At 34.4% G+C, this 18,306-nt stretch overlaps 1 non-coding gene across 1 annotated transcript; it reads right to left on the bottom strand.

The window, feature by feature from the left end:
- Positions 1–4,103: 4,103 nt before the first annotated feature.
- On the bottom strand, positions 4,104–4,176 carry TRNAV-AAC (transfer RNA valine (anticodon AAC)). Its single transcript has one exon. It is a non-coding gene; the product is annotated as a tRNA-Val (tRNA).
- Positions 4,177–18,306: the final 14,130 nt, after the last annotated feature.

Consider the following 18,306-nt stretch of genomic DNA (forward strand, 5'->3'; position numbering starts at 1 on the left):
CTTGACTACGGTGTACAGATCTCTTCACTTGGATTTTTTGAGGATGAGGAAGAGGTGGAGAGGATGCAGAATCTAGTGGTGGTAGGTCTATGGAATGCACCTTAAAAGGATAGATTGAAGATGTGTGCGTTACAGAAATTGGTTGACAGCAGAAAAGGAGTGATATGATTGAGACATACAAATCACTGAAGGGATTTTTACAGGATTAATATAGAGAAGAATTTTCAGAACAGGTCTGGTTGTGGGAGTACGCATCCTTGGAAATCAAGCAAGAGTACGGTTAGCAAGGGTGCGAGGAATAGTTTTTTTTTTTTTGCTTGAAAGTGATAAATGAGTGAACTAAGTTGCCAGAGTCTGTTTTCAGTGTATCATACTGTCATTAAGTTCAAAGCAAAATATGATAGTTATATTGTGCGAATTTTGGATACAGCTTGGCATAATGTTTAGGGCTGCCCCCGATGGCAAGACTCTATGAAGTTCCTCATATAATAATAATAATAATAATAATAATAATAATAATAATGATTACTGATTCTATAAATATACGAATTAATTTTTTTTCCTTATCCCGCACCACATCTCTGTCGAAGGTCGAACATGAGAAACTTTCAACACTTTTCTGTTCATTGATTTATGAATTACAGCCTAATTTGATGGCGATAGGATTTGATGAAATATCACCACACATCTTAAGGGAATATTCCAGGGAACTGGCAGTAGCATTGACATGCCTATTTTATAAGAGTTTTGCAACAGCACAGGTTCCAAGGGAGAGGGTAAAATTGTTCCACTGCATAAAGGCGGTGATAAGGTTGTAGCTTCAAATTATAGGCCGGTCTGTATATCTGGAGTTGTGTTGAAGGTCCTGGAGAGATTGGTGAGAAGTAGGATACAGAAATGGGTTGATAACAGCAGTATTCACTGTGGTTATCAGCAAGGGTTTGTTAAGAGGAGCTCATGTTTCACTAACTTACTTATGTACTATAACAAGGTGACAAATATCTTGGACAGAGGAGATGCATATGCAGTGGTGTACTTGGATTTTGCAAAGGCTTTTGAAAGACTGCCACATGACAAGCTCTTAAATAAATTGAAACAGATGGGATGGATAACAGACTTCTGTGTTGGATCAGTGACAGGCTGTCGGATAAGTATCAGAAAGTTGTATATGGGGGTGCAGTATCTCGAAAGAGAAATGCCACCAGTAGTGTGCCGCAGGGGTCAGTTTTGGGGCATTAACATACAAATTGAACATTGTTGTTCAATTTGTATGTTAATGATATTGGGTTGGGTTTAACTAGTGATATCCAGCTGTTTGCGGATGATGCAAAACTGGGGAGAACAATGCACAGTCAGGCTGCTGTCAATGCCTTATAAGAGGACTTCACTAGATTGCATGAATGGACAGGTAAGTAAAATATCAGTTCAATATTACCAAGTGTAAGGTTGTGAGATTTGGTAAACAACGATGGGATGCGAAGTATACATATATACTTGATGGGGAAACTTTAACAGAAGTAGAGGAGATAAGGGATCTAGGGATGATGGACAAGGACTTGAAATCCAGGGGACCACATTGCAAAACTTGTGAAGACATCACATCGAATAATGGCAGTGATGCAGAGAACACTGACATGCAAAAATAGAGAGGTTATGATTCCATTGTATAAGGCCTTGATTAAGGCCTCATATGGATTATTGTGCACACATTTGGTCGCAGGATTTTCATGGTGACGAGGATATGTTGGAAAGGGTACAGAGAAGATTCACAAAGGTGGTCAGTGGTCTTTGGAATGTTGAGTACGAGGACAGATTGAGAGAATGCAAGTTGCAGAGCCTCGTGAATAGGAGGAGGGGGGGGGATATGATTGAGACATATAAGCTGGTCAGGGGTTGTTATCAGGTAGACATGGAAGAGATTTTTAAAAGAATGGGAGAGGGGAGTTGAACAAGAGGCCATTGCTGGAAACTGTATAGGGTAGGTGTGAGAAGCAGGTTCTTTGCATGGAGGGTGGTTGGTGAGTGGAATGCGCTGCCTGAGTGTGTTGCGGATGTGAACCCATTGAATCAGTTTAAGAAGCGGTTGGATGAGCATTGTATGCAATAGTGAGTACCTCCCACGATGAGTCTCTGACTCCATGGAGGTCAAATGTTAATAATAATAATAATAATAATAATAATAATAATAATAATAATAATAATAATAATCTCTGTTCACTAAAATATCAGATTTTGAAAATTCCTATTCTGTAGATTTTAACTCGTACATAACTATTTCGTAATGACCAGCAACTTTATCTAACGTGTTTTCAGTTTAAGTGAGAACATTAATTGTTATGCACAACCGCTGTGTTACGTTATCAAGTTGAAAGCAATCAACGTGCGAACATTTTCATTATGTTGTGGCTCCATCTAGTGGAAAATACATAAAACTAAAATTATCAAAGCTATCGAAACATTCATTCTTTTCTTTCTTAATAATGGAATGTATAATGAGAGGGAATCCTGGCATCCAAAGCAATACATAGCATAGACTGCAAAATAAATAAATTAAATAATATCATGCAACTCCCTTCCCCCTTCCTCCACATAGTGATTCTATAAATATACGAATTCTTGGAACTCGTTTTTTCCCCCTTATCCCACATCACATCTCTGTAGAAGGTCGAACATGAGAAACTTTTGACACTTTCCTCTTTATTGATTTATGAATTACAGCTTAATTTGATCCTGGCACGCTAACTGGAATTAAATTTTCAGCTACCTGACTTTCAGTTTAAGAAACTGTATTAAAAAAAAAATCTGTCTAAAACAGAATATTTAAATCTGTTTAAATAAAATACAAGTTTATATTCATAATAAATAAAGAGGAAAGAATGGAATTCACACTCTGCCAAATTCAATAAACCTAAACAACAAAAATAAATAAATAAATAAATAAAAATAAAAATAAAAATAATAAAAAAACGTAAAACCGAATTTCAACTTCACCTATTGCAATAAAAGCCACATGCATATCCTAAAATCAGCAGCAAAAATTAAGCTCAACATATATCGGTAAAAAATATTAAAAGTTTATAAAATATTAATAAAAATTTGACAATTATTGTTACGAAGAAAATAAATGTAAAATGGCATCGCAGAATGAATTTGCAGCGAATAAACTAGTCAGGGATAAAATAATTCTTATTAACCACTATAAAAATATAAGTTACTCTTCATAATTTAAACGATTAAAAATGAATTCATAGCGCAGTAATAATGTTATATATATTAAAAGTAATATATTTTATCATATGACACCAAGGTATTAAACATAATATTCACTGTGCTAACTTTCTATGAAACTCACGATTCACAGAAAGGTTGCATATTTGTTGCTTAATAAACAAAACGTAGGATGAATATTGTGACATTACACTCACCGGGCGGGATTAATATTTCCAGGAAGCAATTAAATTTCGGCATCCAAGGGTGACATGTGCGTCACTTTATTCGAAGTTATCGTACAGTGAAGTTACTCAGCAGAACCGTGAAATTGTATGTTTTCACAGTGAAAAACTAATTTCGGTCTTCATGGAAAATGATAAAATAGTTATTTAATTGATAATACGCTCGTAAATTCTTTAACGTTTAATGGTTTATCTTTTTCGTACGTTACAGAAATTGGTTGATAGACAGAAAAGCAGTGATATGATTGAGATATACAAATTACAGAAGGGTTTTTTTTACAGGATTAATACAGAGACGATTCTTCAGAACAGATCTGATTATGGAAGAACCCATCGTGGGATGCGTTCTCCCACAATCAGAACCAATGTGGTGTTTCTTATAGGAGGAGGGGGGGGGGGGAATCACATAGGCATATGTGTAATTCTCCCACACTGTTTACCGAAAAACAAACTTATGTTTCTAAGCAAACTCTTCCTTTAAAATGTCCGGCATAATATCATGAATAACTAGAAGATATAGCTTGGTTATTACATTTACAGGAATTCTTAGAAATAAAGAAAAAAGGTGATTTTTTAAAAATAAATTTTAATGATTTCTCTTTCTACGTGTTCTTTAAAAAAAGAATAATAATAAAAAAAGGCTAAACACATTGTGCCTGCCAGGGATTGAACCTGGGACCTTCCGCGTGTTAAGCGGATGTGATAACCACTACACCACAAGCACCTGATGCATATTTTTAGACATTTAACTTCAATTTTATAAATATATTTTGCTAACATTTCTATATTTATATTATTATTGAAGTATCTCTCTCGGGGGACCCTGTAATCCCTAGAGAGCGCGTCCCCTGGGTGGCGGATAGGGGAGCCCACCGTGTGTGTGTGTGTGTGTGTGTGTGTGTGTGTGTGTGTGTGTGTGTATGGTGGGGTGGTCCGAATATACTGAATAAGGACTCGTGGACCAACAGGGCCATAAGGGGGAAATCATCTTGATTGTAAGGGAAGCGGCACTCCCATGGACCCCTAGATGGATCTATCTTCTTCTTCTTCTACGTTGAGGAAGATCCGCTTTAATCTTTCCTATAAGGCCTTATCAGCCAACTATTCTTATTTTATGACCCTTATGCTATTAGAGTACTCGAGGGCCATGGGGTCTTTTCATTTCTGGCCTTACAACTATGCCCTCTCTATAAACCTTACTATAATTCTTCTATAATCTACTCTTTCCCCTTCAATATACTCTATTCCTCGTATGGGTTTAAATTCGGAAGGCTAGTTCAGAAGCCTTAAGGTAGCAGCCCTACCACTGAACTATTCCATCGTCAGGCTAGTCCCCTGACATGGAGAACCTAATCCTACTTGTGAGCTGACAGAAAAAGATAATCGGATTGAATCTATGGGAAACGACCCTGGAATGGAAAAGGTAAAACAAAAATGGAAACGACAAAATATAATACACATAGCAAACCGGAATGTAAGAGGAATAGCATATAAAGAAATAGAATTAGACCATTTATTAAATGAAAGAAATTTTAAAATAGCAGTAATCACTGAAACAAAAAAAGAAAATAAAAGGAACTATGAGAACTGAATATTTTAATGTGATATACAGTGGAGTCGACAGAGACCAAAGAGCACAAGCAGGAGTCATGATTTGCATTCATAACTCCCTTTCAAAACAGTTAAAACATTAGAAATTATGGAATGAAAGAATAATAGAAGCTAGAATAAAAATAGATAGAGGATATTTAAAATAATTGGTTTATATGCCCCAGAAGAAGGAAGAGAACAGGATAATATCGATTTTTATAATCAGCTACAAAACATATATAATAAAATAAATAAAAATGATTACATAATTTTAGCAGGAGACTTAAATGCAAGAATTGGAAACACGAAAATTAATAATAATATGGGAATACATGGGGAACACACTCTAAACAGAAATGGTAAAAAATTGATTGACTTTGTAGTTTATAATAATCTAAAAATAATGAATTCCTTCTATAAACATAAAGACATACATAAATATACTTGGGCAGCAAGAGGATGGAAATCAATATTAGATTACTTCATATTAAATGAAAAGACATCAAAATTTTCACTAATGTTAGAGTTCACAGAGGATATGAAATAAGCAGTGACCACTTACTTGTTAAAATAAAATTAAGATTGCCACCTAAATGGCTACACGTAACAAGAACAGAAAGAAAAATTGAAACATTTGTTTATAAAACTAGACTATTGAATGACATAAATGTACAATGGCTATATGAACAAAGAATTAACCAATATCTAGATAAAATAAAACAAAATGAAGAAATAGAAATAGAACGGCTTAATATAAAAACGATACTAAATGCAGCAGCAAATGAAAGCTTAGGAAAGACCAAAAAATTCAATAAAAGAAAAAAAAACTGAAGATCTCGGATGATACAATCAAAGAAATAATCAAAAAGAAAAAAGAAGCCTATCACAAATGGTTAAGCAGTAAAAGATTAGAAGATGAAATAGAATATAAAAGAATAAGAGCCATAGCTAAAAGAGAAGTCAGAAAAAGACATAGAGAATCATGGAATAAATTTGTTTCTAATTTAGAACATGATTTATATAAAATAAGACCCAATGTATATAAGATTTTGAAACACTTAAATGCAGATACCAAAGAAAACATAAAATTAAACACTGAATTGAAATTAGAAGAATTTCTAAATTACTACACAGAACTGTGGACAGACAAATATTTCAAAAAAGACAACTGGCAAACAATTAACGAAAATGAAAAGGAAATAACTGAAGAAGAATTAGAAATCAGCCTGAAAGAAACAAGAAACGGAAAATCACCTGGAGAAGATAAGTTAGGTTCAGAACTATATAAATACGCAGGAACAAGATTCAAAGAAAGATTCTTATTATTTTTAAATCAAATTTACTCAACTAGTACCCCCCCCCCCCAATAGAATAAAAAAAAAGCAATTGTGATTCCTATCTTTAAGAAAGGTAATAGAGATGCCCCTAAAAACTATAGAGGTATCAGTATACTAAATTCCTGTTACAAATATATAGCAGAATCTTAAATAACAAACTAATGAAATATTCCGAAAACTTTATTCTAGAAGTACAGAATGGATTTAGAAAAGGACGATCATGTATAGACCCAGCCTTTTGTCTAAAATTAATAATAGAGAAAAGAAGAGAATACAATTTAGAAACACATATTGCATTTATTGACTTTGAAAAAGCATTTGACAAAGTTAAAAGAAGCATTTTATTTAACATATTAAAAGAAAGACAAATACCAAATAATATCCTAAAAGCTATCAGTATATATGAAAATAATCAAATACAAATAAGATTAAATCACGAGCTATCATATATGAGAGAGATAAACCAAGGGGTCCGACAGGGATGTCGCAACTCTTTTTAATATCTACTTAAATGAAATAATAATAAAATGGAATAAAAATTTACATCAAGGAATTAAACTTTCTCCTACAGTTAACTTAAACACTCTCCTCTTTGGTCTTCGACAAAATAGTAAGTTATCTTCAGAATTACAAATTCTGAAGATAACTTACAGAAAGCTATTTTAAATCTAAATGAGATATCCAAAGATTATGATATGATAATATCAACGGAAAAATCAAAAACTATGGCCTTTAAAGGACAAGATCCAGCAAGAACTAAAATAGTATTAGATAACAAGATCTTAGAACAGGTGAATTCATTTAACTACCTAGGATGTATGATCACTTATGAAAATGAAAAAGATATAAACCTAAAAATTGCAAAATATTTAAAAATAACAGGTGTAATTAACTCTATATTTAAACCAAACCGGACTAAAAGTATACAATACATTAGCCCTACCGGTCTTAATGTATGGAAGCGAAATCTGGACAATAAAACAAAAAGACAAAGAGAGAGATTAACAACAGCAGAAATGAAGTTTATGAGAAAAACTGCAAAGTATACCCTATTTGATCACAAAAGAAACGAAGAAATTATGAAAGAATTTAACCAAGAACAGTAATAGAAAAAATTAAAAAATATAAACATAAATGGATGAAACACGTTCAAAGAATGAAAACAGAAAGATTACCAAAACAAGCCTTGAAGTACAAGCCATTAGGGAAAAGAAAACCAGGACGTCCTCTTAAACGATTCAATGACGACCTCTAAGGCCGGAACAGGCCATGCTAGGCCTAAATCCTTGATACGCATGATGATTGAAGTATCTCTTAACAGTTTAAACCTGATAGATTTATTTAATCCGTATAATATCAAGAGTGAGCGTTAAGAAATACTCATATTTCCAGCATCCTCTTACGACCAAAAAATTGCTTTTTTTAATTTAACTGCGATGAAATTGCGACACCCGTCTGAAGCTTTTTGTTAAAGCTTCGGACGGGTATCGCAAGAACTGGCTTGCGCGTTTCGCGGAGGGAAAACTTTTCCATCTTTTTCTAGAACAAATGCGTAATATTTTTCAAAAAAAAAGCTTCTTCTATTTAAAACGAAATTTGAACTACATCCAGCAAAAGGCTCATCACAATACCGACCACAGAAACAAACACATCTTCTTCCAAAGAATATGTTTTAACATAACTCTTTTTTTTTTTTTTTTTACTTAATGCAGCCCGTAATTTTCCCGTCTACATCATTCATCACACACACAGCGCTACTACAATGCAGATATTCATATATTTTTATCACTTTTATTCAACACTAATCGGAAAAACCGCTGTTGAACTACATTCTCTATTAAGCCAGCCAAGAAAAAAGATGAAAATATGAAATGGGGGGGGGGGGGAATGATAAACGTACAGAGTATTCCAGAGAAGACTACTCTTCTCTCGAATATTATTTCTCAGGTCAGTTTATAGTTAATAAAACTTTTTCTCTCTCTCTCTCTCATTTTGATGCATATATTTTTCACAAAAGATGTGTATCTAAAATAATCTAGACTTAGAATTATACGTGTTACAAATTAATTTTGAACGGTACAGAAATGTATAAAAATGAAGGTACATTCCCGACTCTTAGTAAATGGCCTATCTAATAACAGCGTTTGAAGATTCTGGAATGATCGCATTTAACTTTTTTTGGGGTTCTCATTTTCTTTAATTTCAGTTTGAGCAATGATGCTGTTTATTTTTCAGAATATATCTCTGCGTATTTTGCAACCGATTTTTACCCTAAATGTTAATAATACTAATCAGGCACTTAAGGAAGAAACAACACTGTTACAGCTCTAGATATCCGTTTTGATACTTCTTTTAGATAATTTCATTTCTTGATAAATTAATGAACGCTTCTTTCGACAAACTTCAAAGGAAAGTAACATACTTATTACACTCCTTTCGAATTTTATAAACTAAATAAATTTGTTTTCTTACCTTTGAGCACATATTTCTTCTACTTGTGATATAAAATTTTTAAAGCAGTCATAACATGTAACATGACATAATATTGCAACCTGTGTGTGTTTCTCCCCAACCTTCTGGTTTCGCAGGTAGCAATGCCACTCACTTTATTAGGATTTATTATAGAACAAAGTGGTTTCCCGTTGTCTTTCTCGTTGAATAGTACAGTAGACTATCACCAAATAATTTCTTTATCACGTGACACTTTTCAGTAAATCAATTTAGATCAATAAAAGAAATAATAGATGATAAGATGGATGGCAATGAAATCCTTGCACATTGCTTTACGAGCATAGCTACCGAGAAGGAAGCAACTAAAAGACATCAGTAGATTAGCGATCAGATTATTCATACGCGATAAGAAATATCAGTACAGAAAGAGGAGTCATTTCACGACTTTTAACTTAAAAGCTCCATAAAATGTAGTGCCACATCTTAATAGCAATTTTCACAAGAGCTTAGTATCTGCTTATTTTCAACATGTTGACGAACGGAAGTTAAATCAATGGATTATTCTTAAATTCTTTATCAAAGTTAATGGAAGGAATGAAAGGTGGAAAATGTTTCGTCTAATCTACGAAACACCAGGGAAGGGGAGAGGAGGGTAATTAAGATGTTCAGCCAACTGTTTTTTAACATAATCTACTAACGTCAGAAATGTTATATTTTTTTCCAATTTCTTTTTCTTTATCACATTACTAAGAAGAATGTGTGTGTGTGTGTGTGTGTGTGTGTGTGTGTGTGTGTGTGTGTGTGTGTGTGTGTGTGTGTGTGTGTGTGTGTGTGTGTGTGTGTGTGTGTGTGTGTGTGTGTGTGTGTGTGTGTGTATAAGGACTTTTTAAAATATTTAAAAAATGTCACTGGTACTGAACTGAAATTTTAAGCAAGAAATTTCAAATTGATATAAATTCATGAAATTTATACTGAATACGTTTAACGTTTATTTCCTTTTCTATTAAAATAAATGTTAGATAAAACTATACGATGCTACCTGCTTTCCTCAGCGAAGATGCAACAAAACTACGTCACCGATAGAAGACGCACTGAGGCATCACCTAAATGGACGGTAGTTCTCGGCCTAACTATCAAAAAACTAATTTATAATTTCAAAAATTATTTTTATTTTTCGACATAATCTCCCTTAAGACTAATACATTTATTCCAGCGCCATTATCTCGTCCCTGTAGTGGTTCTCAGTAAGATCTGCAAAATACCCACTACAGCTGCAGTCACCTCTTGATTCGAAGTAAAACGATAACCAGCGGGGAAGATTTTTAGTTTTGGGAAGAGATAGAAGTCAGAGGGAACCAAATCTGGGGAGTAGGGTGGATGTTCCAACAATTCATAGTGCAGATCCTTAATTTTCCCATTGCCAAAACCTCTTTGTGGGCAGGTGCATTGTCCTGATGAAAGATGATTTTTTTCTTCTGCAAATTTAAGCCGGGTATTTTCTCATAATTTTTTTTGTCTAGTCTGGTTTAAAAATGAATACTATTCCCTGGTTATTGTTTTACCCTTTTCAAGATAATTAATAAACAAAATGCGTTTAGCATCCCAAATCACCAACGCCATGACCTTTCCTGCTGATGGAACCTACTTTGTCTTCTTTGCGCTGAACAACCGGCTTCTGTCCACTGTTTTGACAGCTGTTTGGATTCTGGTGTGTAATGGTGAATCCAAGTCTCATCCATAGTAATAAATCGACGCAAAAAATCAGTTTTATTCTTGTTAAAACGCTCCAAGCACTGTTCAGAGATTTTCATGCGAGTGTGTTTTTGATCTGCTGTGAGCAAGCGCGGCACCCATCTTGCGCAAAGCTTTTCATTTGCAATTCTTCATGCAAAATATATCTTACACGTTCTTTGAAATGTCTATAATCTCAGCATCACGCACTTTGACTCGCCGTCATCCAATATCATATCGTGCACTTGATCAATGATTTTTGGTGTTGTTACACTTTTTGGACGTCCTTTACGTGGATCATCTTCAAGGCTGGTAAGGCCACGTTTAAACTCGGCAGCCCATTTCTTAATTGTCGAAAACGAAGGAGAAGAGTACCCATAAACTTTTATGGGCTTCAAATGAATTTCTTTAGGCGTTAAACCTTCTTCTACAAAGAATTTTATAACCGTACGATACTCAATTTTATCCATTTCAAGGGATACAGACAACACTTTTGCTCCAGGCAGCTGTATGAAACAAATTGCTTGATAGAATGACTTTCACTTTCACATGGATGCTTATGACAGATGTACTAACATAGAAAAAAACAATCTTCCCGATAGTGTTGCTATGTATGGTCGAGGCCGAGAACCTTTCAGACTACCACCGTGTGTGAGTGTGTGTGTTTATATATATATATAAAATATGACTGGGAAAGGAGTCCTAGGTTCGATTCCCGTCGGTGACGTGAGGAACTGAAGGATCTTCCTCAGTCATAGCTAAGTTAGCCGGTCTTGGGCGTGGACAGTAGGGTTTTTTTACCCAGTTTATCCTGGGATTTTTCATCCCGCAAAGCAGGCAAACCGGCCTTGAGAACTCAACACTACGGACATAGGATACACCGGGGCATAAGGCTGACCACCTTATCCTGTGAACGGTTTGAAGTCCGATGATTAATAAACTCTCGACAAGGTAAAATAGGGTAAAAAGAAGATGTGATGAGATATATATTAATTGAAGTTGCTTCTGGTTATTTTATTTCAGATACGTTGTCTTAGTAAAGTTTCTTGAAGTGAATTTGTAATATTATTTTTATTGTGTTCTTGCGGTATATTTAGTTTCGTGTGTGTGTTTTTTGAGTTGACTTCTAGACGTGGGGGGGTGCATTTTTTGAGGAAACGATGAGATTGTATTTTAAGATAGCGTGCAGGCTGGCTTATGTGTTTTAGAGGGGACAACAGGGTGGGCCTTTCTGTTTTAAGATGTTGAAGGTGGGTGTACATTAATGTATAGCTCTGAATCTCGAAGGTGCATCTGACCTTCGAGATTCTGGATAACTGTGCCTTTGATACGAGTAGTTTTTTTCTTTGTCTGTTTGTTTATTTCTTTGTTCGTTTCATTGGCTTTAAACGGTCTAGCTCTCTGAGGATCGCCAGGCCTCGAAGGTCAGCTTTTTAGTCTTCCGCGTGGAGGCACGTCGGTCGTCGGAAAGACGTCACTGCCAGTTACGGCACCAACACACGACACACTGGATCGACTGGTTTTGCTTCATGAAGGGGGCTATTAAGCAGGTTAGCGTGGTATACTTTTACCAACGTTACTTTCAATTTAAATTAACTTCACGTGTCAGTAATCTTCAATTAAAATTACCATCCGCACACCCCTTGCACCAAATGTTCTACCTCGTAAAATATGCAATTATCAAAGTGCTGTACGATGCTGCCATCTTGCGAAAATATGGAGAAACATATACAGGAAGAACACAATGGACCGTTCCTAGCCTTTGCTCTAAAATAAATAAAAATAAAATAAAATAAAAAATTCAGCTAACATCTTTATTCACACACTTATATGGGAGTAGGCGAGGCCGTTTTAGTCCTCTCTATCATTTGGAGACTAAGGGGATAGCAAATAAATAAAATAATTTATTACAAAGAAGATAAAAAACATATTGCAAAAATTGCGTTCCTTCATGCAGTTCGTAATCATTTGCAAGAAATTCCATGGTGCTATTTTATTTAATTTTTAATTAATTTATTTTAGTATATTTTCAGTAATCGTTATTTTTAGTTTGAGGATGTTATAATATTTTATAAGTATTTATTTAGATACATTGAAGTTTATAAACATACTGTCTCACTGAAGTGTTATAATATCATCGCGTAAACGTGGATTTCGATTAACGCGAATTGGCCAGAAACACATCCATGTACTGTAATGGGAAATACAAGACCAAATAACTAATTCTTCTACCATCACGAATGTCACTCATTTGTCAGGAAAGAAGAATTGAGGAATACTACATAGACATTGCCAAAATTATACCAACTAAAAATATCGCTGACGCCTCTCACACAGCAAGAGTATAGATGGCGCTTTCGAATATGTGAATCTGAACTTGAGCTCCTGTTTAATATTTTTTAAGAGTGGTTTCACTCAGTCATTAACAGCAAATAAAAGTACAGATGATCACCACAGAAATCGGAAGCTGTACTTCCAAAAATCCAAAATAAATTATTTTCAATTTTTCTGTTGGCCGTAAGCAAGCTCATGCGAACGCAACGTATCACGCAAAGCCCACCAGCGGTGTCTCATCGCTTTGAGTATCCCTACTGCAGACAGACAGTCGCCCACTAATAAAAAAATAAAAAATAAAATAAAATAAAAATAATAATAAATAAATCATCACATGAAGTGCCGTAGTTGCAAACTCCAAATGAAGGAAACAAACAAACGAAAGAAAGTTTTAAGTGTAATTTCTCTTGCTAGTGGGTGCATGCTAGATTGGTGCGCGCAAACTTGCCTTTGACCTCAACCAACCATTTCTCTGTCTCTAGTGCCTCACCTCCGTTCAACAATTTCTAAACCTCGTCAAGCGGAAGAAGAATATCGAATATCACCTTATCACTCTTGAGATTTACTCTAAAGTAAGTAAAACAATAGAAAACTTAAAGTGATTCAAGACCAGCGTCTAGACGATGACGTAAATGCCGATGAAAACACCAACATGCTCTTTAACCTTATCATGACAGCAGTGCACGGTTCAATACAAGCAGAAAACAAAATAGAACAAAGGTAACGCTGTTATAATCAACTTCCTGAAAATAAACGAGACGCTGATGACGACATTAAAGCAGATCGCCGAATCATGAAATTTTAACATCCAAAAAATTGACAGGTACCACCGCTTCGGATGCACACCTTCAACGATGGTTACGAATATCGTCACCATCGTTGAAAATCGACGTTTATGAACTTGTTGCAGCACATGAACGCCCACAGTGTTCTCATTAACTTGTGTTACATGTTAAAAAACAGAAATATGTAATTAAATTTAATTTAACAACTTATATTTAAATCAATCAAGTATTTTATATTGTTCTCCCAATAGTAAAATGATTTAACAAATATAGTAATTCAATAAATATAACTATTCCTTGAAAAAATGCAGAATTTATTTTTATTTAAGTTCTATCTGAAAGCGTGCAGTCCGTGACGCTACCACTCATCATATATTGGCCCTCGTATAGAATGAAGATGGCTACGCCCGATCTGGATTGTGAATATGAAAACAACACACTATATACTATTAAGCTACTAAATACTGTGCTGGGGAAATAAATTATAATAAAATTGAATTGAATATTGCTCGGACAAAATTTATTGTAAAATCGTCATTCGGGTATATCATCCAGGTTGAGATTTGGAAAGGGCATATCTCAGATCTCTATCAAACGTAGATGAAATCATTTAAACGAATTTTATATTTATTTCTCTTTGCGAATTCATCTCTTTATATTTTACGCATCTATCAACATTGAACAATATTCGATATAAAATTTTAAAACTTAAAGAAGCCAAAATTCTTGTTGGCATACCCTGATCATTCAAACATTCAAATAGACATAAACAAGCATAGCGATGAGGATAAATGACACTATTTATGAGACCACGTGACAAAACCTAATGCTAAGGCAAGTAAGAGGTGCTTAAAATTATTCTAAAATACATTTTATTAAGAGCGATATTGTTGCCTTTTATCAAAAGTGCTGCGTCGTAATTTCCTTGGAATTTATTAAGTTAATAAAACCATAATTTAAATGAAAGCAGACAGGCGCAATTAAAAATAAAAAAGAGTCTTTAAGGCGTCCGAATCAGACAACTCGTTCAGCAAGAAGATTTAAGTTTATGACGGAAAGGTAATTACACACACACACACACACACACAATGAATGGTATAAGACGCACACGCACACTTGCGAACATACACTTGTCAAGTAGAGTGTGCACACATATGTTTATATTCTGTCAAAAATACGAATGTAAACAGGCGTGACTGATTAAAAAAAAAGGCAATGAAATGTTTTTGAAAATAACAGCAACACATGTGTTGTGGATGCGCGAGTAGGGCGTTCACCAGCTGTGAGAATATAAGACGCAGCCACAATGCTTGTGACATTGAGATTTCGAGAATCTTGAAGAAGAATTCGATTCAAGAAGACTAATGACTTGCTTAGGTAAGTTCAAAAATTATTTACTAATTTTATATGATTAAAGATTAATTTATAAATTAGCATTCTGTACTTGGACAAGAATTGAAAAAAAAAAAAAATGAAGCTCAGTACATTTGAAATGTGACATTCAACGTAACGTATTTGTGTGTAACAACAGAAGGAAAAAACAATTTTAAACCTCCAGACGAATATTCAAATAATTTTGCTTTTCAAATATTCATCAAAAATTTTTTTATATTTTTTATTTGTTTTTATTATATTTTAATTTAATAGAATAATTGAGAAGTCTTTAATAATTCAAAAAATATAAGAAATAATTAAGACATTACTGTTAATGCGGTACATGAATTAAATATTTCGGCAGTATTTACCCATTTCACTGCCATTCCTACACATATCTCGCTGCCGTAGATGATTAAATGCTGCACTCGTACTATTTAAAATGAAACTCAACTTAAGCTTCGATGGATAATTAGAATGAATAAATACATCTTTTAAAACAGTTCTTACTCTAGTATGTATATAAGTAAGATTAGGTATATATCTCCATATAAATATGTAAATATTTGTGCTAGCATTTGAAATATTTGCGATGTCACTTATTCGTTTATTTCAAAGAGATGAAATCGTGGTTTTACATATTAATTAAGATTCTCACATATTAATTACACTCCACTGTGATTATGCATATCTATCCTTAATCAATAAATCTTATTAAAAATGTCAGCAAAGACGCGAATACTGAAATTTATCATTTCAAAGACCAGAAGAATTAGAAAATCATTCTACGGATAACTGTGAATAATTCGTTTTCCGAAACAGTAAAATGATTTTTCTTAGTAATTTATGTTCATGTGCTTTGCTTTTCATGCTTTATATTAAAGCACTCCCTAAGGACTATCGCGATCTTGCAGGTTCATTCTTCATCATGGTTAAACATTTCGCTAGCTCACAGTTCTGCTTCTGCGTGTGATCGTGGTGAACCAAGTGCTTAGTCAAGTCCACGATTCCAAGGAATGAAAGGCTGAGAAAAGATCAGAATATTGTTATCCTGAGGATCGTGTTAAAATGGAATGGATGAGATCGCTACAGGATCGTAAAGGATGCTTTACAGGCAAGCCAGAATTTCTTTTTTTATAAAAGATTATTGAACGTTATGAAAAGCGTAAACGTACATTTGTATTATAAATTATTGGTTTTCTCGTCGTGTTACAGAAAGTGTTACGACTACAAATATGAACGAAGTAAATGGACCCTGCTAAGTGAAGTGTCTCACATTATTTCAGATCTAACGCCATCTTAAAAATAATAATTTCAAGTGTTCTACATTGGAGGGAGTACAAGAAATTGGATTTTACTCTGAATCATTAGAAATTTTCTCAACACAAAAATATTAATCGTGATTCAAAAAATGGCTAATGGGATTCCTGCTTGTGGCTTTTTAGAAATCTTGGTACATTCTAGTTTAATGAACTCTGGGATTTCAAAATCCAGACTGACAAAAGCTTGGAATGCAATACACCCGATATCACAGTGGTTGAAAAAAGTGAAAACAAGGGTGTTACGTTTATCAAAATATCAGTACCAGGAGATAGTTGGATTGACAACAAAGAAAATGAAAAAATTACAAAATATCGCGATTTGCAAATCGAAGTTGAACGAATCTGGTAAAAAGAAAAAGAAAGTTGTTCCCATAATAAAAGATGCTTTAGGCGCCATCCCTAAAACATTGAAAAAACATCTCGAAGCACTCGAGTTAGATGGATTAAAAATTGGGCAGCTGCAAAAGGCCGCTTTGTTCGGCACAGCTTTCATTTTCAGAAAGTATTTCCACAACTCATAGGCCCTTGGGTAGGGCCCGAATTAGCCTTTTCTTAAGACTAAGGAAGCAAATCAAGCTTTGATGAATATTATATATATATAATTATATATATAACAATTATATATATAATATATATATAATTGATCGATTAAAGAAAAAATATCAATTAAGGTATCAATGATCGATTAAAGTATAAATATGTACTAAATACGTAAGAGATTATACTAACGAATGTCGCCATTGAGCTTGAGTGAGAAATACAAGTTGTGTAATTTACCTGTGTTGAAAAGGTATGAAGACAAAAAAATAAACATTTTAAAGTTTAATACATTATTGGGATTATTATTTTGATTCCAAATGATAGTCGGGGTGCACCAATGCATTTTATTAGGAGACCTACGTGTACAAGTCTCCGTACAGATCGTGCTGATTATGTTCTCTGTAATACTGTGGAATATTGCACATTATTATATATCAAGTCTTTGATAATTTCCAAGTACTATATGCAACATAATAATAGCATATGTTCTATAGTAATCAACATTACCTTTTGGTAAAACAATTTTCGTAACTGAAGCGTACTTGGGTTGGGTATAATGAGTTATATTATTTAGTAAATCCCCAACATTTCGTTTAATTTAAATGTCATTTTTTGTGTTCGTCCCTAAAAAGGTTTTATAATCTTTGGAAGATTTCAGTAGCGTGGATGAAATAAGGATTAGATTATTCTGAAATCTAGTTCTGAAGTCCAACTTTTTGGGATCTTTAGAACTTCAATCAGGAAGGTGTGGTCTCACGCAAAGACACGAAACCACCTAAATATATTTACAAATATCCTTGTCTCGGTCGGATTCGAATCGACATCCTGTTGATTGGAGAGCGGAGACGTTATCTATCGATTCTAAGAAGACATTGCGCAAATCCCGAAAATAAGTGATGTTGTTTACGGATTTGTCTCCTTGGTAAATTCAAAGCCACTCTATCCGAATCATGCGCAGAGCCCGTCCTAAGCTTACCTTCGTCCAGCGGGAACAAGGTCACCAACTGAGAAAAAAAAAAAAAAACGCCAAAAAAAATGCAGTATATATATATATATATACTGCTTGGAAAGAAGCTAACGGACACAGGCAAGGTGCATCATGCCATGTTACGAATCACGTGTTTCCAGTCGGTATATCGGAGAAGGGAACTGATGGAGTTTGAAAGAGGCGTTGCGAATAGGATGCCATGTTACAGGACAGTCTGGTCGGGAAATTGTTGACAAATTGGGCAATCCAAGGTCAACAATCAGTGATCCCATACTGAGATAGAAGCGCAGGGACTGAACTGCCAGTGCTATCCGAAGTGGACGACCTATCACAATCACCAAACGTGACCGTAGGGTGCTACGAAGGATAATATATAAAAACCGCAATTCGTCGGCCAACACG

Source organism: Typopeltis vanoorti, chromosome 7 (assembly GCF_054136105.1).
Source record: "Typopeltis vanoorti isolate ZY-2024b chromosome 7, IOZ_Tvanoo_1.0, whole genome shotgun sequence".
In the NCBI taxonomy this organism is placed as follows: Eukaryota; Metazoa; Arthropoda; class Arachnida; order Uropygi; family Thelyphonidae; genus Typopeltis; species Typopeltis vanoorti.